Consider the following 23,381-nt stretch of genomic DNA (forward strand, 5'->3'; position numbering starts at 1 on the left):
GTATAATACAATGATACAACAATCAATAAGAATTTTAAAAAATCAGGAATTCAGTAAGGCTGATTAATTCATTTGAGATGAGAAACCGAAACTACCCAAGAAATACATAATATTCAAGGATAAAGTAAAGCAGAAAACAGATCGAGTGAATGCAAGGAATAAAATAGTCTAATAGCCAATAGGATCACTTAAAGCAGCTCGAGTTAGTAAAATTTGTGCCTCCTGTTTAGTGATGTTCTGCAAAACAGCGTCAGAGGAATCCAATTGATGCTTAAGATCCATCACATGTTGTGTCAAAATGTGTTTTGAGTCCAACAATTTTTGCAATGCATCTTGAGAGACATGTAAACCAGTAAACAAAGCGCGCTTTTCAACACCATCCAACCATTTCTTATCAAAAGGAAATCTGCGCACATCTTGTAATAACTCGACAAATTCAGAGTTGCTTGAACCTAATAACACATCCAACACACTATGAGTTTGAAGGAATTTCAATAGCTCAGCTAGGCAAGTGTAGGCATAACCCTTGTATCTGTTACTCAATGAAGTGTCCTTCAAAAGAATTGAAGGATGCTTAACAAAGAAATCAGTCAAAAAAAAACACGTTCTCATAATCGAAATGCTTCTTGGAGACTAGTTGATCAAGCTCCCTCTTGACAAGCAAAGAAGAACTGAAATCTTCTACTTTTGGAGAAGGGTCCCCTGAAACTATAGGGAAAGAATAATTAAGCCTATTTGAGCACAATTAAATTAATTAAATAAAATGAAGCAATAAAATACCTTCAGTAGGCTTTGAAGGATATTAAGATGCAATACAAGAAGGTATTGATTTGGAAACTAATATTTCATCATTCTTAGGAAACTGATCCTCAATATTTGAGCTTACTTTCGCAACATCATCATCATTTAGAGAAACTGGACAAAGGGTGAGAAAGAAGAGAGCTCAACTTCAAAATGAAAAGAGCGATGAGGTAACTTAAGAAAATAAAACCGATCCAAAGATATTTTACCTTGATCATCATTAGTCTTTCTAGTTTCCTGCCAGATTTCAACATCAACATCTTGAGTGGCTATTGGAGGAGAAGCTATGGCTATTTGGACATCACCGTCTTCCTAAAATTTAAAATAAACAAATGGCATCATCACGGTTTCCTAAATTAGTTTGGAAGAGCCTTAATTCATTAGGGAAAAAATAGAAAAATAGAAAACAAAAGAACTACATGTCAAAAGCATTAGACTCCAATTTTGTACCCTTTGTATCAAAATTAGTTTAAATCTCGACTCTTATAAATTCAATCCCAATGCAATCAAATAATAGAAAACACGACAAGAATACTTGTAAGCAGAAGACCTAATTACTCAAACTCACCTGTGAAGTCGTTTTATGCTTAGAAGTAGCTAATTGACTTAATGATGCTGAAGTTATTCTTTTGGCATTAGCTGATGTGGTTCCTTCTTCACAGTGGCGGATCTTGAGTTTATTTATCGGGGGTGCCAAATATTTATAGAATATATAGTAAAAAGTCTCATAAAATAATCAAATCAATGTTATAAACTGGTGTGATGGTAGAAGTGAATAATTGTGACATGAGGGACACCGGTTCAAACCCCACTGGGTCCACTTTTTTTTCCGGTTCAAACCCCACTGGGTCCACTTTTTTGGTATAAAATATGAAGAATTTGTCAAAAAATATAAAAAGAGGGTGCCATGGGGTTCGAACACGCGACCTTCAACTGATATACAGACAGAATAACCGCCGCAACACCAGCATATAAGTTGTTATATTACGCATAATATGATATTTATATAAAGTTTGGGGGGTGCAGTGGCACCTGGGGGTCTCTAAAGAGATCCGCCCCTGCTTCTTCAACACTTATTTTGTTACCCTGCTTATAATTAAACACATGTTTAAGATTGTAGTTTAATTCAATTCCTTTATTGACAAAGAGTGAAAAAATATACAAGCAAAATGAGGGGAAATGCCTTTCGTTTAAGAGCAACTAATTGTATAGGTAGCTCATTCGTTGTTTCTGAACCCTCCAACTGAAGTTGAAGTAAATTTATTTCTTTTAATGTTTCATTTTTAGATTTATATAAACAACGAGGTGGTACTATATTACATTATTTTCCTGAGAAGGTTTGTTGGTAGCATCAGTTTCTCCAAGTTCATGTTGTTGCACCAGTTTCGCCAACTCCTATATAAGAGCATATGAATTAGTGATCTTGCATTATCAATAATGTCCATTACTAGCTAAGGCGTAAACTATTGAATATGTATATATTTGGAGAGGAATATACAAATTACATCAGAAATATTTTGTATTATTGCTACTGCTGGCATTTCTCATCGAGGAGCATTTTCAACAAATTCATGTTCTGTCTCTATTGTTTTTTCCATTTCTTTCTGCACAAAAAAATAAAATGTTTGATTCAAATACATTGCATTGGAGAGGAACATTGAATAAATAGAGTAGTATTGACCTGCGAAGAAGTCAACTTGTGTCTTGATGCTGTTTGAACGAAAGTGATTTCTGAACTCTTATCGTGGCCTCCAGGCTCATCATTTAATTGGTCGAATAGCTTCGTCAAATCATTGTGCAATTGAAAACCTATAGCAAAATATAATAGTGGTTAACATCATTATATAGTACCTTATTAGAATAACAATAAAATCAAAACGTCGTTTTCAAGTTCAAAGATGTAGAATATTGTTTATCACTTCTATATTTTATATAGAATTAAAGCTTGTATTAAATAGGTCAATCCATGAGCGCTTACATTTTAAAAGAAACACTTATTTAGAGCCAACATGCAATAGTTTTTAAAAATATTGGATAAAGTGTTTACCGTAGAAAGATAAAAAAACCACGAATATCATTTTTGAGGTCTGCTGTTGTTGCTGAAGCCAGAGAGAGTTTATGACAATTCTGTATGAAACGATGTTTTACAGCTTGAAATCGAATTCCTTGGGCATGACATAGGCTTGGTAGGTTGACAAATGCTACAACTTTCAGTTTCGGAATATTGACTTTCTCATCCCCTTCATTTCCAAATATTTCCTCTAGCTCATCTGCTTCTCTTATCATTACACCCTCTAGCTTAGGAAGCTCTTTACATGTGGAGAATGGAAAGACATATTTCAACTTGTTGCACTTTTCCACAGCAAGTGTTCTTAGCTTTGGGAAGCATGTCTTTGTTGTAGACATAAAATTTGAGGATTTTTTATTCTCCAGATCATCTTCAATAACATGTTTCAACTCTTTGCATTCTTCAATTCTCATATGACATAATTGTGGTAGACACCTTATCATAGAATTAGAGAAAACAATTTTCAATTTTTCACATCGCTTGACTGTTAAATTAGTAAGGTTTTGGAGGGCAAACGAATTTTTGGGACCGACAAAAAGGTATGTCATCATAGGCAGAACACCCAAAATAATGTCTTCCAAAGCTAAGTTCATTTGTTGTTCATTTGTTTCATTGAGACAAAATATACTTTCTACTTTAGAGTTATTGTTTACATTGAGTCTTTCCAAAGCGCAAAAATGTTCCACATCCCCACTCAATTCCTGCAATAAATGAATAAGAAATAAACAAGCACGTAAAATAAGAATAACAAAGTCCCCTAAGTACAATCGAGATATAAAAGGTTGTGCAGATATTTGATATACTAGTGTTGATTCAAACTCACAATTTCTCTCTACTTAGACACGACAATGATGGAGACTAATTGATATGCTCAACCGATGTCAAAAGAAACATAATTGCATAGTTTTAAAATATATATAATTACAAATTAGCAATTATGTTTAAAAGATTATTTTCTCAATGTCAAGGGTACTAATTGATAATTTCCTTTTTTGGCATCCTTAACCAGTGCCCCGAGGGTACCGATTAGCAAGACCCTAAAAAAAAATGTAAATTCCCTTTACCCACTTTTCCTAATTGTATTCAATCGCAAAATATTTATTAACTGCAATCCAATAGTATTCTTCTTGTAACATGATCAAAATTATCAAGTTTAGAAACACAAACAACAAAGATATATAGAAATAAGGATGGATACCTTGATGGTTGTATTGTTCAGAGATCTTGTTAATGAATGATGAGTTATGCAATCACCAATAGATTTTATATTAAACTGCGCGCATTCATGGAGTTGAAACCCTTTCAAAGTTGGAGCTGTTGTGTAATATTGTTTAGGACACATGCCAACTAAACTTGGCAGATGCCAAAGAGAAAGCCATTCCAATTCTGGAAGTTGAAAATAAAGATGATCATCATGTACAATTATGTATTCCAATTGCTCACAATCTTCAACTTCAACATGTCTTAATTTTGGGAAGACAGTGCCCCAGCTGTTGCCACTAGTGCTTTCATGATGATCTCTAATGTCTATTATTATAATGTGCCTCAATTCATCACAGTTCTGAACTCTCAAAGTTTCCAACAACATTCTTGATTTTGTAGATAGGATAAATACCGATTTCATCTTTGAAACATTCTTCAATGTAATCTCTTTAACATTGCACAAGATATGTGATGGTCTTGAAAGACATTGAGCACGTTCCCATATGTTAAGGGAATATGAATTTGATTCCTGCAATTATATAATCTTAGTGTTTGAATATAAAATTCAAGAAAATAAAAACAAATTTGTTTCAATTTTTTTATATATTGTAATTTTTTCTCTCCTACAATACAACCGGTTTACATTTATATATAATTACATCACGCACCCGTGCTTTGCACAAGCAAGTTATATGCAAAATGTAATATTTACGAGGGATTTGGGGAGAGCGAGCAAAAAAGGGGAGGGTGAAGAGGATCCAAAAGAAATAGAGAGGGTTCTGATTTATGAGAGAAGAAGAGATATGCCCTTTTTAGGAGAAAAAATGAGACGAAAGAGAGTGGTAGGTTTTGGCGAGTTTATGAGAAAGAGAGCAGTTTGGGATTCATGTGGGAAGAAGAAAGAGATATGTTTTAGAAATCATGAGATGATCTTGAGTGTGGCAGATAGAATCATGAAGTAGTCTAAAAAGTCTACGAACAGTTTTCTTCCAGGCATTGAGCAGCGCATAACTCATTAATCGGTTATTTATCAAAGCATTAGCATAAGATTTGGGTGATGATGTCTATCAAATATAGGTTATGCATCAAAGCATAAGATTTGGATGATGATGCCTATCAAAGTTAGTGCATGCCTACATGGTGATGAAGGTGCCTATCAAAACCGGTTAATGTCATTATTGGAAATCGTGTTATTGAGTGGCTTAGTCTTGGTGGCATAGTTTTGATAATCAAGGGACAAATGTGTCATCTTGGGTGATAGGGTTGCCATTAGGTAATCAAACGAATTTAAAAATAGTTTTCCTTTTAAATAATAAAATGTGTCAATAGTTTCTTATTAAAAAAGTATAAAAAATAACATTGAAGAAGATGAAGATAGAAGAGAAGTTGAGAGAGTTACCATTAAGTTGTCCGGAACTTGAAATTGATTACTTGTGGTACTCCTCAATTTGTGCCCATTTTTTTTACCCCAACAATATACATTAGTCCATGAAAAGATATTGCATTTGATAGGGTCTGATTTTTCTTGTGGCTTGGAAGCATATCCAGATATGGAAGATGCTTCCTTAATGGAGAAAGACATGGTAAGATTACAATCAGGAAAAATGTTGATCGAATTTGGTGTGCCATGAAGTTGGAGATCTTGGCCAAATATGTATTTCACCTTATCACAATGTTCTATTGTGATGGATTCTAATGCTGGTAGATCATGAGCAGAGTGAATTGCAAGTATTAATTCAATCCTTGGACACTTCTTAATACTAAGAACTTTCAGATTCTGAAGCATTGAGCCATGACTTGTGCTGTCATTATCATCAACTATTTCACCTCTTGATTCCTCCCCTTTTCTTTCATCTATTATGTATTCAAGACATCCACAGTCCTCTATTTCCAATCTCTCCAACAGCACTAGGCTAACAGCAGTTGACGGATGAAATAAGGACATCAACATCGGGCATTTTTCCAGCGACACACTCTTTAGATTGAATAGGTTTAGGTTGCACTTAAATAAGCTTTGCAAGTGTTTGCAATCCTTGATGGACAGCTTCTCTAAACTGTTTAGAGAGTCAAAAGAAAGAGGGCCATTGAATAATTCTTTCAAATTTTCTAGCCTCCAAAGATCTAGTACAACCAACATGGAGAAGACAGTTGGTACTTGAGAATGAGTATGCTTAGTGTCAATGAGGCACCGCAGTTGTGAAATGAATTGTAATTCAAGCTCAACTAAATCATTCATACCTTGATCGAACGGAACAATATCAGGTATGAGATATTTCTCCATCCCCCCTCGATTCTTCTTAGTTTAAGCACCTCTGCTTCTTGCATACAGTACTTGAGTGTTGTTTCAGATAGGAAAATGTCATCTCTAACTTTAAGAAACACACACTTTGATGATAATTCATCCACTGAACTGCAAAATTCATCTATATAGAACCTTTGCAATTTAGGGAAAGTTATTTCTCTGCAAAAACCATTAAAACTACCTCTGAAATACAAGTCTTCAAGTGATGAGCATCCTTCAATCACTTCAAAAGGATTATTCCTTGAAATTATACAATTTGTCAAGTTCAATAATTTCAGTTTCTCTAGTTTTGTGATTCCATGAGGTAATTCATCAATTTTACAATCATCCAGATCAAGAGTCTCAAGGCTTTGCAGGTTTCCCAAAATAGAGATGTCACCCAAAAAGACATGCGTAAAGAGAAGAGACCGAATATTCTTCAATGACTGAATTGACAGAGGTAATGATAGATATAGTTTAGAATAACGAGCAGAGATTAAATGAAAAATTCGAAGGCCCGCACTATTCTCAAGAAATGAATTCGGGACTTCGATTTTCACATTGTGACAGTCTTTATCTTTATGCACATTGACAATTAGAATCTCAAGCTTGGAACCATCAAGCTTAAAGGAAAACAAATCCTTAAGCTTTCCTTCACATAACAAATATTTAATATTCATCTCCCTTTCAACCATTGCCTTTTGATTTTTATCATACAACTTCACTGTCTGAATCTCCTTGTTCGCTGTCCATTGGGCTGCATCACGAACCAAGTCATGCATTTTCACACTGTTTTGATTGGCCTCCAACAATAAACAAGAATCTAGGAGTTTATTTTTGGATATAACAACTTGACTTCGAGCATTTTCGTAGCTGTCATAATCTTCCCCCAAAAGGCCTACTCCGATGCCAAATCTGATCAACCTTTCAATAGGAATTTCTTCATCTTCTTGAAAAACAGAACACAAGAGGAATAGTCTCTTAGCTTTCTCATTTTTCATATTATCATAGCTAAACGCAAGCATTCGTAAATTTTAACCATATGATCATCGTCATCATGAACATCGTGCATTGGCATATGTTTCTGCATGGATTTTAAGGCCCATTCCCACTCTTCCGGACGTTGTATCCCCTTCAAACTGCTGGCGATAACAGCAATTGCAATAGGTAACCTTTTGCATTCATTTGCAATTTTACGGCCCTTGTCGAGCAAATTTTTAGTTGAATTTTTGCTTAGACCAGCATGCCTTTTGAACATGGTTCACGCATCTTCTTCAGATAAGAGCTCTAGTTGGACTGTCTTACTGCATTCTAATATGTTACACACCAACATATTGCGTGTGGTTATAAGAATTCTACAGCCATTGTGATCGCCACTTTGTGGAATCCCTATTTCAACAAAATTGATATCTCCCCACACGTCATCCAGTATTAGAAGAATCTTCTCACCATTGGTTAATCTACTCCATAGTTTCTTGGGTCGGTCAGATTCACTACAGTCATCAAATTTCAATCCCAAGGGTCCAGCAATATCATCTTGAATCTTACTGATATTAAAAGATAATGACATTGTCGTATCAATGACGTGAGTAAATTCTTTGGATTGCTGAAGTTCCTTACCAACTTCTTTTGCCAATGTAGTTTTTCCTGTGCCCCCCATCCCTTTCAACCCGATTACATAATTGTTGTCATCTTTCAATGAATCCAAAAGCTCTTTGTATCTTGATTCTCTGCTTTTAAAAGGAATATAGTGTTGGGATGAATAACGTTCTACATCTGGAAGACGAGCAGGGAGTCCAATTGAAAGTTCCTTTCCAGTTTCAATCAATCTTTTGATTTGCTCCTTCTTATTTGTCAGTTCCTTTCCCCTTCTATACTGCCATATGATACGGGGACAAAATCCAAAAAGACATCTTTGTTTTGTTTTGGTGTCTTCTTGAATGAGCTTATCAGCTTCTTTTTCCCAAAAAAAGAGCATTACCTTGAACATCCTCTCCTTTTCTGGTTGCCACATCAACACGTTGCTTGACAGTTGTCTTTTCTATTTCCAATCTAGCTCTTTCTTCTTCAAAATCCTTAGCAATGCACGTGAAGCAACATATATAACTTGACTCTGTGATCGCCCCATTTATCAATTTGTCCACACAAGGCTTCGCCAAATCGGTCAGAAAACTCGCCATCTAAATAAATTTCAATAGATCTAAGTTAGCCATATATATGTTTGTGTGTATGTGTGTGTCGTATTGTGTATTGAAAAATAAAATGGTTGACAAATGATACTTGATAACACAGTTATCATCATAGAATTGTTGGAGTTTGGCATAATATATTCTTACCATATTGTGTGCGCAGTTAAAAGATAGGATCCTTTAACTAATAACGTATAGGACCTTGCAGAAATGGCAAGGATCTCCTGTCAATGATTCATAGTGGATATCAAACTCATTTATTTAATTAATCTAATAGCTTTCTAAAATAATGAGGTTTTTGTAAGGTTTAACATAAGTCAGCTGGTATCAATCCACTGTTATTTCCCCTTCTTTTAAGCAGGCTTGAAGGTTTAAGCTTTAGTTTGATTCTATCCTTATCTCCATTTGGATTGAACTTATTTTGAGCTTATGAACCCCTGCGTATCCTGCACCGATACCTTCCTGATACTTCCCGATACGTATCAGGAGAGTATCCAAAGATTAAATTTTATTTTTTTAAAAAAATAATTATCCGATACTTCCCGATACATATCAGGAGAGTATCCGATAATTATCCTGCACCGATAGCTGCCCTGATATTTCGCAATCCTTTATATCTAATCCTAGCAAACATGCTAACCCTAAGTTCCAAACCCTAATCCTAATATTTTGGCTCCAAATCATTTCAGCCGTTAGATGAATCTAATTTGCTTAATGTTTGAATTTCAAATTTGACAGCCATCTATTAACATCTTCCACACACGACTCAGCACCCAATTGCATCGTAAATGACAAAAATGAATTTCATATGTTTTCAATAACCATCACTCTCCCTAACCCCCCTCTCTCCCTTTTCTCTCATACCTCATTCTCCCAGTGCCACCATCGATCACCACATCACACTAGCAGTTTTTCTCCTCTCTCAATCGCTCTTCTCTCAATGACAAATAATCGCTCTTCTGTCTCATTCGCTGCTCTTTTCCTCTCTCAATCGCTGATTTCGCTACTTTTCTTCGTTCTCATCGTCTCTAATTCTGCCCCTCTCACTGGAAACCACCGTTGTCAACCTCGCTGTCGTCTCTCCCTTATTTACCTCTATGAAATGTAAGGTTCAACTTATGCTAGATTTGAAATCACTGTTATGCTTTTTCTTTGATGATTTTTTTCTCTCACGATTGTTTCTTTTTTATTCCAATAATATAGTTTTAATCTCATATTTTTTTTCCTCATGAATGTAATATAAGTCATGAAGCAGGAGAACCCAATTGAAATAGAATCGAAGAACGAAGTTCTTCCGCCGATATTCGTGCCGAAAGTCTGTTCTTCAATCCTAGGGATTTTCTGCAAATCGTGCTCTGACCCCAGGTATTTTCTATAGAGTTTAGATGAATTCATATCTGTGTTGATTTTAACCACACCTGATTCCCGTAGATCTATTAGTGTTTCTGTTAGTTCTGCATGTTGGTTGATTGAAAACCAAATCACAGTGTTTCTGTCTATGTTTTGAAAAAGTTTCATGTATTCATACTTCATATGTGATAATGATAGATATCAGTTTAACTATGAATTTAGCTATTGTGATTCCTGATTGTTTCTTTTGACTGATTCGTTCAGTTTATTTGGAAATTGGAACTAATTAAATTTTTCAGTGGCACTAAAATAATAGTGTAAAAAAAAATGTGTCCAATAAAATTAAAGATTATGTTTATTCATGGTTGAACATGGATTCATCCCTAAAGCAATCAGAAGTGACTTCCCTATAACAATTGGATTTCAACTTAGCCATGCTTTAGTTTCATCTTGCATCTCTGTAGCTATTGATTTTTTTATTCATTTCCCCAAATTCTTTTATTGGTTATATATAGTATTATTAAAACGTCGCCGTCGACAACTTCAATTTGATTATACAGTTCCTGACTTTTTGTTTACTTTCACTCTAGCAAGCTTCATGCTTTTGTTTTGTGGTCCTGGTGGTTGTGTGCTTTATGATTCTTAACTTTACCAGTGATTCCACGTTACTTCTATTTATGCTGAATAATGACCAAATGCAATTAAAATTTGATAATCTGTGAAATTATTGTAATTACTTGATAAGTATGCATAATGTTATGGCTGAAAGTTAGTGACATGTGTGTTCTGACTTATGTCTTTTCTTTTAGAATTTATTGTAAATTATCATTCTGAATGAAATAGAAAAAATGATTCGAGAATAGCGTAATGTTATAATTTGTTTTCATCATTATTAGAACTGAAATTCTTGGCCTGCAGCTCATGTTCAGCAGGAATTGTCTGTAACACATGTTGTATTCCAATTTATTATGATATGATATATTTTGTTGTTTCTGGGAGAATAACTTCCCAAACTCTCTTCTAAGTTTGATTGAAAAGAAGCATAAAGAGAATGAGTGCAGACATTGGCATTAGTCATGAAATTAAATTGTTGAACCTAGGGAACTTCTTTCTCTAAAATGGAAATGAAGGAAATGACTGGCTTGAACATTCTCTACTAAGCACTGCTAAGCACATCTTTCATATTTTATTTTATCAACAATTTATGCTTTCGGTTTAGAATGCGACTGCGACAATACATTAACTATGTGATCAAGAAAATTAATTAAGCCAAGTCTAAGTATTCATACTATCAACAATGAAAATAACTTATTTTTTCTCCAAACTATGTGGTGAAACTTGCAGGTACTGGTTGAGGATGAGAACAATGTCAAGGTAAAAATGCCTCTGAAAACTTATTGGCAAAGAAAGAGATCTATCTATTAAGGACTATTTGGACCAAGTTCTCAACCAGTACCTAATAGAAAGTGATATTGATACTAAATGTTTAGTTTTTTCTTGACTAAAATTTTTCATTTGGTCATTTGAATGACCATGAGCGACCTCCATGTCCTATGTTATATAGGGACATGATTTATTGTAGCTCCTATGAAAGGATATTAGTAATAATAAATAAACTATTGTAGTATGCTTATAGTCAGATAAAATTGATCATTTGATGGTAAGACAATAGTCTCATAGCTATCTATGTCTAGGGGAAGGCCAGTATTCATTTCTACATTTATAAATAGTTTAAATTAGTCTCTTCTTCCTTCTTAAATTATACTTTATGTGCTTTTAGTCTGATGTGTTTTTGGTTAAAGTATAATTGAAGTATGATTCAACGGTTCGGTTATGATTTAGAGTATACTTGAAGTATAGTCTCTCATTGCTGCCATATGTGGGTTTTAATTTTCTGCTACTGTTCTTTTTTACATTTTGGTTTTAATTTTTAGGTCTACGAGTTAGTAGCATGGCACTTTCGCTTTGGTTTTTTGAGGTATGCTACAACAATTATTTTTGTTACAGCTTTGGGTTTGTTTTAAGCTACTGCTTGGATTTGGCCGTTCTTTATTTCAGGTGTTTTTGTTCTTGGTTTTTGCTGCAGTGGCCACTGCTATTGGCAATTGTTTAGAAGGAAAGTACAAAAAACTATTTTAATGTCAATTTATGGCTTCAAGCATTCCTTTGCTTTATATAGTTTTATTCGCCTTATGTTATCTGAATGTACTGTTGGATTGCGGAGGAATATTGTCTAACATAAGCATTATTTTACAGTAAATTTTGTCATCAATGAGGTATTTTTGTTCTATTTCAACTCGATTTCAAAAAATAAAAAGCATGATTTTACTATATCAGTGTATATCAGAAACTATATTGGTCTTTACTATTTAAGCATGTACAAGTGATTTCTTAGCCATACATGAAGAAAATAAAAGATTATTTGCCGCTTACTTTTGATATTGTGAATTGACATATGTGAATTGATTAATGTAACTGAAATCTTTTGATGATTTGCAGCTAGATTTTGAGTCAAATGAAGTTAAAAGCATGACAGGCACAAAACATCCCACAACATACTATTACCAAGCAAGTGGGTACTAGAGAATTCGTTGGAATGGTTTCTTATGCCCTCTTGGTTCTTATTTCCTTTTTTTAGTGCTCTTGCATAACTACTGCATTTCCTTTTGTCTCTTTATGATGTTCATATTAATGTTATGTAATCTCAAAACTACAAGCCGTCCTTACAAAAGTCAGTTTTGAACCTTAGTGGATTAGTTGTTGCAAGTAGTATATCATGGAAGCAAATCAATGCATTGTATTAGTAAATGTACATTGAAGGACTATTTGCTGATGTCAAGAGTATGCTTATTTTGTGAGTATAAGTTTGGAACTATTTGTTGATTGTAATTTTTATAATGGAAGTCTACTGAGTTTTGGACACTTAAATGTCAATTTAATTTTATACAGTTTTTTGGTGAGCTGGATATTGCTGATATATTTAGTTTTGATGGTTTGAAATTTTTTAGCCTCTTAAATGTAATTGCTTTACGGTTGTAGGATAGCTAACAAAGTTATTCTGACATTTTATTTTATTTTTTTGCATCAAATGGGACAAAAATTAATGTCCTCCAAGTTGAAGCCACCTGTGCTCCACAAGTATATGTTAATATGAAGCATATGAATTTGTTTGAATTGCATAAATTAGCAGATCATAGCATTTTAGAAAGATATAGTGCTAGCATATTCCAGTCATGCCTGAAGCATATTTGTGAATGCTATGTGTTATTCCCTCTTATCTTTCGTTTACTAACATGTATCTCTTTAGTCTACACACTTTCATTTCCTTCAATTCGTCTCCTCGATTGTTCCAACACTCCATGTTCTTCTTCATTTATCTTCCTCATTGGCCATAGTAGGTTCAGCTGGTTTTGTGTTGCTATCTATGTAATGTAAATTATATAGAGTGAATCTACAATTCTCATCTTTGTTGATTTAATCATTGTCTGTTTGTAAGGCTTGGGACTTGGTTTTGCTAACAAAGGCCATAGCAGGTTTGGCTGGTTATGTTGTTATCTTTGGATTAATGTACATCATATAATATATGTATTGGTGCCATAAGAACCTTTTTGACGTTAATTTTGGTTATATAAGACTCATCTTGATGTTCCAATGTCTTGGAACTAATGGAAGGTGGACACTGCAGTACGTTATGATGTCCATTAATGGTTGCGGTTCTATGTTATTTTTACATCCATAAGAACATATGTAATAATAACCACATTAATTATTTATTCACATTACGTTTATAATGTATCGCGTGTGTCATAGACATTCCGTCGACAATTCAGAATGAATAGCAAGTAATGTTTTTAGCTATTTATGGCCCGTGCGGCAGCACGGGTAGACGATCTAGTTAATGTAAACTAAAATAGCTTGACTCTTGAGTGATATGTTCTTTTTTTGATCGATATAGTATAACATTTTTTGGATATAGTATAGCACTGATGGTGCTCTTTTTGGGTTATATTGTGTATGTAATTGACTAATTATCACTCCCCTAAACGTCAATATTATTTATATTTATGTTGATGTGCTACGAGCCTATGACTGGTTTCTTTTGTTTGTTATTATATTTGCTTATTAAAAAATGGTTATAATTATATTGTACATTTAATTATATAATTTTTTTATTAACGTATCCCAGCCGTATCGTATCTTGATTTTTAAAATTTTTCCGTATCGACGTATCAGTGCAGTATCGTATCCGTATCGTATCTCGTATTCGGGCTTCACAAATAGTTTATGTAAATAAATAAACTTTTATGTTAATTTATATGTTCTTACTAACGAAAATTGTATCTTCATAAACTGATCTTTCATAAACCACTTTTACAAGCTTATAAATAATAAACAAAAGCTTATTTATTTACATAAGTTGTTTTGCATGAGCTTTAAAATAAGTCAATCCAAACTTCGAGTTGGTTTAAGCTTCAAGGTTCAACAGGAAATAATTATTCTATATTTGAAGTTACTACTTAAAACATTAAGGGTTAATTAAGTTTGAAGTTACTACTTAAAACATTAAGGGTTAATTAAGTTTTTAGTTCTTATAAATATTCAGAATTTTGTTTTTAATCCCTATAAAATAAAAACACAATTTTTAGTCCCTATAAAATTTTCCATCAGCATTTTTAGTCTCTATAAAATTTTTCCATCAGCATTTTTAGTCTCTGCCAAATATTTCCATCAATATTTTTAGTCCTTTTTGGTCCCTAAAATGCTTAAGGAAAATGTCACAGGGACTAAAAAGTGTGATTTTATTTTGTAGGGACTAAAAACAAAACTCTGAATATTTATAGGGATTAAAAACTTAATTAACCCAAACATTAAAGATATAAAAGAATAAAAAATTAAAGCTACACGGTGTGCTACATGGATAATAAAATAAGTTAAGTAGAATATGTTTCATTCTATCCTTATCAACTCGAATTTGTTTCCTCTAAAAAATAATACAAAAGCATAAAACTCAAGTTGATTTATAAACCCTTGTAATACTCCTAAGAAATCTAAAACTTGGTCCCCGTAAACAGTTAATTAAAATATCCACTGAAAGTAAAATTCAGGTTGATCAAGCACAAAACTCAAGCATAAACGTTGGAAACACAGTGATAAGATAAATGTACAGAATATCACTGTCCATTTATCTTATCACTGTGTTTCCAACACAGTGATAAGATAAATGTACAGAATATCCGTTTTTATTTCTTATACAACTAATTATAATTAAATGCATAGAGAGCGTGAGCATGAGAGAGGCTTGAAAACCCACGAGCGGTTGAGAGAATGAGAGGTAAAGAGCGTGAGAGAGGCGGTGGAGGGTTGTTTACTCCCGTTCACCGTTTAGGTCGTTTTCGCCGGCTGAGAGGGTGCCAGAAATTGGGGGGAGGGGGATGGGGGAGATTAGCTTGACATGAGACCGCAACGTGGGAGAACGCTGTAACAGGTTGATCAAGGTCGGGACAGACAGCGGGGGAACTTCAGGCATGGAGAAAGGGACGAGCAAGGGATTTGGCAGTCTAGGTTTGGTTCACAGTAGGAGAGGCTTCACATGAACTCTTCGTCAGCGGCTCCGCACTCATGGGTTAGGGCGTCACGATCACACAGAAGGGTTGAGGAAGCTCGCGTGATTGCTCATGTATCACCACCACAACCATCGCATGTAGTTTAAAAGGCCTGACAAGAAGCTTCGAAAGACTTGGCTATTACACCGATCGTTTCTTTCTATTTAACAAACTTTCTGGCACAATTATCAACTTTTTATCTGAGGAAAGGATGTGGCAGTACCCAGTACGAGAAATATTTTGTTGCAACAAAATGTGTTTAACATTGTCACCTTAAGTTTTGATAATAACAAGGTATTAAAAGTTCAATTGGATATGATAATATTTGTTCAAGTGTGCAGGACCATAAATTAAAATTTATAAGTCTTAAAACAAGGTATTAGTTCAGAAAGAACAATTGAGAGCAAAAGAATTTTCAAGGGAAGCTTAGTTGAAAGTCAGAGTTCGCAGAATTAAGAGTCTGAAGACCATCAGAAGCTGACAGTTAGAGTATGAAGTTACCCAGAGTCTGAAGTTCATGAGAGTCTGAAGTGAAGAACCTGAAGTCAATTAAATTGGTTATTTGAAGACACAGGTTTGCAAAAGGAATAGAAGCCTGGAGCAACGACTATTTCAGAGGAATTAAAAGACATTTGATGTTTATCCATTGAAGAATGTCAGAGAAAGGACAATGGTAAAATTGTACAACCACAACTCTACTATTGTTTGCGCATAGTATTGCTACAATTGTGTCACTACTGGTTAATTCTACATACAAGGAATGGATTTCAAATTATTCCTTCCTAGGACGTTAACGAAATCAAGCAACATATCATTGGTGATTGATCAAGCTTCAGAAATGACTCTTTAATATGACGACGCCTGTACAACGTCTCTTTCATACCTCTACATAAAGGAATGAAGACTTGAAGATTAGTAGAGACTCTACAACATTTTAACTGTGCCAAAACTTTGCTGAAATTGTTGTGATCAAACACTTAGAATTTCTTAATAACTTATCTTAGAAATTCTAGAGTCTTAAGAGTATTTATTTGATTTTTATTGTGATAAGTGTTGGTAATGGTGTGGATACTTTCTTCAAGATGGATCCGTGGTTGGGAGATTCTCCCTTGTGTGTGTGGTACAATCGTCTTTTCAACTTAGCTGTGAATATGTCGATTTCGGTGACGATATTATGTGATTTAGGTTCGGAGGAAGGCGGGGCAGCTTGGTAGTGGGGTCATCGGTTATGGGTATGGGAGGAGGATTTGTTAATGGACTGTAGAATTTTACTTCACGATATTTCTTTGCAGTATAATTCTACAGATAAGTGGGAGTGGCGGCTTTATCCTAATGGTGGTTACTCGGTCAGGGATGTGCTCAAGATAATCACTATCCAGGAGGCCCCAAGCTCTGATGTTATTACATATTTTATTTGGCATATACATGTTCCTTTAAAGGTTTCTATTTTGGTTTGTAGATTCCTTTGAAACAGGTTACCGACGAAGGATAATCTGATGGTGCGCGACATTATTTCTCACGACAGTCAGTTATGTGTGACTAGGTGTGGAGGGTTAGATGCCGCTCAACATATGTTTTTGTCTTATCTTTGCTTCTCTTATTGCGGCTTTGTTCTGTCTCATCTTTAGGAGCATGCTATTCAGTTTACTTATTCTTCAGGTGGGTTGAGAGTTCGTCACTCCTTTTTGGAGCTTGTTTAGCTTTGTTGCATTTGGGTTTTGTGGAATGAAAGGAATAACCGAATATTTAAGAACATCGAAAGTCTTATCCATCAGTTGCTAGATATAGTGAAGCTACATTCCTTTTGGTGGATGAAGACTAGTAATATTAATATTCGTCTAAATATTCATATGTGGTGGTCGAGCCCATGTGTTTGTCTGAGCATCGGATAATTTGTTGCATTTTCGTTTTCTTTGTGACTTGACCACTTGTATACCTTTGAGGTCCTTATTGGCACATCTTGTACTATTAAGGATACTCAATTTTTTTTTTTTGGTGCAATACTCAGTTGTGTGTAATATATCTCATTTTGGCTTGTTAAAAAAAAATAAATTTAAATGTATGTGTTTACATGATTGGCAAGACAGAATATTACCAGTCAAAATGTTCAACTATAACTACCGTATTAAATCACAACTATTATAAATTAATTTCCATTTCAACATTAGTTTAAACCTAGAATTTTGGTTTTAACCTGTAAAATACTCGTGTTTTCGCACAGGTCACGTAACATTGCGTTAATTATATAAAAAGTAATTAAATTGTTAATATTGTTTAATGTTTATAGATATTAAATGAAAATTTTGAGATACTGGCTTGGGACCTTGAAGTGTGCTCCACCTCAATGTCTCAGGTTCGATCACCCTAGTGCCAATTCGGATCGACTAATTTAGATTCTTCAAAAAAAAATAAAAAATTAAATGAAAATTACGATGATCAATGTTATGTTTCTATTAAATATTTTTCTCTTATATATTCAAAAGTTTGTTAAATAGTTGAGTCACACCAGTTATTGATTTTATTTGCTTATTATGTAATTTTGCTGGACTTCAATTTTTATATATTGTTATGTTATGTTAGTAGTTTATGCCATAATACATTGATTTTTTCCTATATTGAAAGGAATGGATAATAAGGAGAAGAAAGAGTAAACAAATTGATTTTTATATTTTTCAAAATTTTCATGAAGGGGTTAAGGTTCGAACTCCAAAAACTCTACTTCTCCATATTTAAAATGTGTGAGCTCTAGCCACTAAGTTACTTGACCCAAAGAAAAAAACAATTATGATATTTTTTTTTGTTTTAGGCAAAAGGATAATTAAATTAAAATAAAAAGAAAGATACAAAGACTGTGAGGGCATGAGACCTGACCACGGTACAATCCATATGGAAATACATCGTGATAAACCATACCAACTGGACCAGTCCTAATCTATTCTAACAAAAATTCACTAGTCACGCACTCAACCCAGCGAACCCGCGTACAGTCACGAAACCATGCTACAAAAAAATATGAAGAGTGACCTTCTGCAAAAAAAATTAGGAATTAAGAATGGCGAATGGATCTAGCGCCAGCTGGTATCAAAATCCAAGTGCCAACAGCTCCCTGAAATAAAAGCTCTTTTGAGCTGTTTACACGAATTTTTGGTAATACAAACAATATTATCAAAAACAGTTTAAGGACTTAACTAAAGTCCGTTTTGGGGTTCTTTGGGTTTGGCGATTTATGGTCTCTTTCCTTATGTGTTTGTTGAGAACAAATCAAATTGTTCTTATTAGTGTTCGAATTGATTCCAACAACTTTAATAAAACAAGTTATCAAATGACAACTTAAAAGAAATAACACTCAAATGAGCATTCAGAAGAAGAAGAAGGAGAAAGAAAATGAAAGGAAAAGTGCATATTGAAGTAAAGAAAAGGGAAAATAAAGCAGTAATAATGCAATTAAATTGTAGGGAATAAAATGGTGGCTGGAATCTATCAATCTGTCTACTCCTGAACCCGTTTACTCCCATGGCGTGGGTGTTATAAAGTTTTTTAGAAATCAAAAAACCAACCCTTTGTTCTTATTACAAACTGAGATATATATATATATATATATATATATATATATATATATATATATATATATATATATAGACCTTGCAGGGAAGACTATAGAAAATAACTTTCATGCACCTCAGCATTGTTTGCTCCCATGTGCTCCAATTGCCACTTCAAATTATTTCTCCTTATCTTTGGTCGAAAACCATATGCATGCAACACATTAAGTCACTTGGTCAAAATTGCGGTATGTCGAAGTTTGTATGTTCTTGGTCGAAATCCCTTTGCACTTTGCAGAATGTCGAAATAATCCATCTGACTTGTTGAAGTCTTGCTTTCTTAATTTAAATGTCCATTAAGCACTTCAAATCAATAACCAAAACACTAGTAGTCTCTTCGCCTAGAAGAATTGCATCTTTGAAGAAAGTAACGCTTCGACCATACCATAAAAACATTGCCGCGACTTATTCTAATAAGAGCAAGATTATAGCAACATGACCAAAGTAACATACCCCCTTTAGCATCAACCAAAGTATGTTTATTTTTTGGTATTAACACGAGCATGTACCGCAAAATAGGAAGTAATGACTCCTTGAAACCTGCAGAACTCAACAGTTCTGAAAACATCAGAAAATCAGAGGATAGACCACCAAACACAACGGTTTCCAAAAGACGCGTAAGAACTCAGATCGAGGGATTAGTTCAATAAGTTAGTAACCAGACCCTTTCGGGTTAATTGAACCAACAACCCGTACGGATATACGAAACCAATGACAACATACCCTTTCGGGTTTACATAACCAACCACAAGTAGAGAACCAAAACCACCCCATTCTTTGAAAAACAATTGAACCAAAAAACACAATCGTCGCCGATAAAGGTACATACAAACACAACCATGATTGTAAACAAAAACACAACCCCTTCTAAAATGGTGAAGGCAATCTGCGAGCACAACCCACCAACACAAATCTCGAGCCGAAACAAACAAAAAAACCCAAACAGAAAGCTAGACACAAAAATGAACCAACAACCCACTACACCACCAACGACCCACCAAGATGAAACAAAAACGCAAAACTCACCAGAGCCACGACGGCGAGCAGCGAAGTGAACCCACAGCTAACCGAACAGAACCCATACCCAGCAACCAGCTTGGATTTGCGTCGCATCTAGCAGTAAGATAAACTAATTGTTAGGTTTTTAGCCACAAATATTGACAGAGATGTCTCTAAAAAAATTTAGAATTGAAAATTCGTAAAACACCAAAATGAATTATGACAGAAGCATGACCATGCTTGAATAAAATGAGTTTAAACAATGCCTCTCAAGTTTTGATGATAACAAGATATTAAAAGTTCAATTGGATATGCTAATATTTATTCAAGTGTGCTGGACCATAGATTAAAATTTATATGTTTTAAAACAAAGTATTGGTTTTGGAAGAACAAATGAGAGCAAAAGAATTTTCAACAGAATCTTAGCTGCAACTCAGAATCTGAAGAAGTCAGAGTCTGAAGACTATCCAAAAGCTGACTATCAGAGTCTAAAGTTCACCCAGAGTGTGAAGATTCATCAGAAGCTGAAGTGATGAACCTGAAAATAGTTATTTGAAGACACAAATATGCAGAAGGAATATAAGATTGAAGCAACAGATATTCGAAAGAATTAGAAGGCATCAGATGCTTATCCACAGAGAAAGGACAGTGAAGGACAATAATATAATTGTACAACCACTACCTCCACTACTCCAACATTTACAGTGCATAGTAAAAGCTACAGTTATGTCCATACTGGATTGGAACAATTAATTCCCTATCGAGTAATGGTTTTCAAATTATTCGCTCCTATGACATTAACCATATCAAGAATTAGAAGGCATCAGATGCTTATCCACAAAGAAAGGACAGTGAAGGACAATAGTATAATTGTACAACCACTACCTCCACTACTCCAACATTTCCAGTGCATAGTACAAGCTACAGTTATGTCCATACTGGATTGGAACAGTTAATTCCCTATCGAGTAATGGTTTTCAAATTATTCGCTTCTATGACATTAACCATATCAAGAATTAGAAGGCATCAGATGCTTATCCACAAAGAAAGGACAGTGAAGGACAATAGTATAATTGCACAACCACTACCTCCACTACTCCAACATTTCCAGTGCATAGTACAAGCTACAATTATGTCCACACTGGATTGGAACAGTTAATTCGCTATTGAGTAATGGTTTTCAAATTATTCGCTCCTATGACATTAACCATATCAAGCAACAAATCAATGTTGATTGATCAAGCTTCTACAACAACTCTTTGATGTGTTGGCACCTCTACAACGTCTTTTTCATACCTCTATATAAATTAATGAAGACTTGTAGATTAGTAGAGACTCTGCAATATTTTACTTGTGCCAAAACTCCGTTAAAATCATTGTGCACCAAACACTTAGAATTTCTTAGAAACTTTCACATCCTAGAAATTCTTAACTCTTAGAGTCAGAACTGTTTTGTATTGTGAACACCACTGATTGTATATCAAGTGTTCAACCAAACTTATTCTTTGTAATTTGTTTGTCTAGGAAGTCTCTTGCTTTTGGGCTTGAGCATAGGAAATCTCTTGCTTGTGTGCTTGAGTATTTAAAGTCTCTTGCTTGGAGCTTGAGCAATTGTAATTTTGTGTGATTATAGTGAAAAATCTCCTTGGAAGTGCAAGGGGAACTAGACTACTTCCGGATTTTGGAAGGAACCAAGATAATTGTTTGTGTCTCTTTCTTCTCTATCTCTATCTCTTTTATATCCGCTGCAATTGACTGTGAACATTGTTCTAGAATCTGAACTCTATTAGACTCTGAACTTTGGACTTAGTTAAAAAAGAAAAGAAAAAGCTAACATAATTCAACCCCCCCCCCCCCCCCCCCCCCCCCCCCTTCTTGTGTTTTTCTCACCTTTAGACGAAAGGTTCACAAGATGATGAAAAGGAAAGATAAAATGCTGAGAAGCATTGCAAACGGGTTAGTTTCAAAACAGTCTAGGTCCACAAGACAAAACATAAAAGGACAAAATAACCGCTAGTTTTATAATTGTTAGTTCCTTGCTTGCTCACCAAATGAGAACAAGATAACCCTCTCCACAATAGAACTCTCAGCAAAATCTTTTCTGGAAAGAATCTCTAAATCTAAAAAAAGATCAAAAGAAGAAAAGATCAGATTGCTTGAAAAAGATCTATACATCTTCTCAAATTGAGATTCACTTCTCAAACATCATATAGCAATCTCAAATACATTCAACCTTCAACTATATCTTTGGAACATCTTTTATGTGTATTTGAAAAGTTCATATTCACAAGTGTATGTAATCGGATTAAACTTAGAGAGAGAGAGAGAGAGAGAGAGAGAGAGAGAGAGAGAGGTGTCATCACAAGATCAAATTGCTTCCTAGTAAAAAATCATGATCCCAAGAACAACTGTGTAAACAGTTGCAAAGCTTCACTAATCCTCATTAGGTTATAAAGGTGGATTTTGTGGTAGCTTAAAGTATACGAAAAGGATGTCCAAAACTTGTGTGGTCAAGTAGACAAGAAAAGAAGAGAAAGTTGGAGATTCAGAGAGGGTGTCTCAGGCACCATATTGGAAAATCTCACAGTTATTGGGGAATGGACTAGCTCATTTGGGTGAACCTATACATAATTGCTTTGTGTCATCTTCCTTATCCCTTAACTCTTTAATTTAATTGTTCAGAAGCACACACATAGTTAACCAATCCTTTTTAGGAAATATATCAATCTCTTAAAGAAATAGATCTCAATTTTCTTAAAAATAATCTCAATTAGCTCTACAAATTAATCTCCCCAATCGTATGGAGATATAAAGTTTCCTTAAAAAAAAGCTAATTAATTGCAAAACTTTGGCTGCAAGAAAGTATTATACAATATAAATATAGAGATCCGAACTCTAAAATGGTATAGTCTCAACCTGCTCTACTATGGGGAATTTTTTCACAAAACTATTCCAGAGCTTATGCATGCAAGAAATTATCGAATATACTGAAACTATCGAATATATAAGAAGCAGCTGCCCAGTATGTGAGGAGAAAATTCAGAGAGAAACTGCAATCAAAGAGGTTAACAATTTATTTTTTTCTTTTTAAAATAAGCAAACTTTTGTTTCTCTCTTTAGTTTTTATGTAAGCAGTTGTTTTATTCTTTTGTTGTTGATAATTTATTTTTGTTTTTGTTTTGTAAGTTCTTATGTTTTAGTCTTATGTTCTATTGTTCTAGTGTTGGTCGTCTCCTAACATAGTAGTAATATTGAATCTTACTAGCTAAAGTTAGCGCTGCAAGA

At 34.3% G+C, this 23,381-nt stretch overlaps 1 long non-coding RNA gene and 1 pseudogene across 4 annotated transcripts; one reads left to right on the forward strand and one right to left on the reverse strand.

The window, feature by feature from the left end:
• Window positions 1-8,533, reverse strand: LOC146937845 (uncharacterized; annotated as a pseudogene). The gene is made up of 9 exons (XR_015029987.1): window positions 5,472-8,533; window positions 4,068-4,601; window positions 2,868-3,570; window positions 2,483-2,610; window positions 2,122-2,196; window positions 1,834-1,887; window positions 1,011-1,113; window positions 781-915; window positions 1-702 (listed from the first exon to the last, which is right to left on the reverse strand). The product of XR_015029987.1 is annotated as an uncharacterized LOC146937845 (transcript).
• Window positions 8,534-9,327: 794 nt separating this feature from the next.
• On the forward strand, window positions 9,328-12,814 carry LOC146937846 (uncharacterized). Of its 3 annotated transcripts, XR_015031054.1 has the most exons (4): window positions 9,328-9,646; window positions 9,787-9,907; window positions 11,237-11,266; window positions 11,827-12,814. It is a non-coding gene; the product is annotated as an uncharacterized LOC146937846 (long non-coding RNA). The 3 variants fall into 3 exon arrangements; XR_015031052.1 differs by lacking the exon at window positions 11,237-11,266 and having other exon boundaries at window positions 9,353-9,646; XR_015031053.1 differs by having other exon boundaries at window positions 9,354-9,646; window positions 9,787-11,266.
• Window positions 12,815-23,381: the final 10,567 nt, after the last annotated feature.

This window comes from Medicago sativa, chromosome 3, assembly GCF_051527215.1.
Source record: "Medicago sativa cultivar Bolivia chromosome 3, Bolivia_mono, whole genome shotgun sequence".
NCBI lineage: Eukaryota > Viridiplantae > Streptophyta > Magnoliopsida > Fabales > Fabaceae > Medicago > Medicago sativa.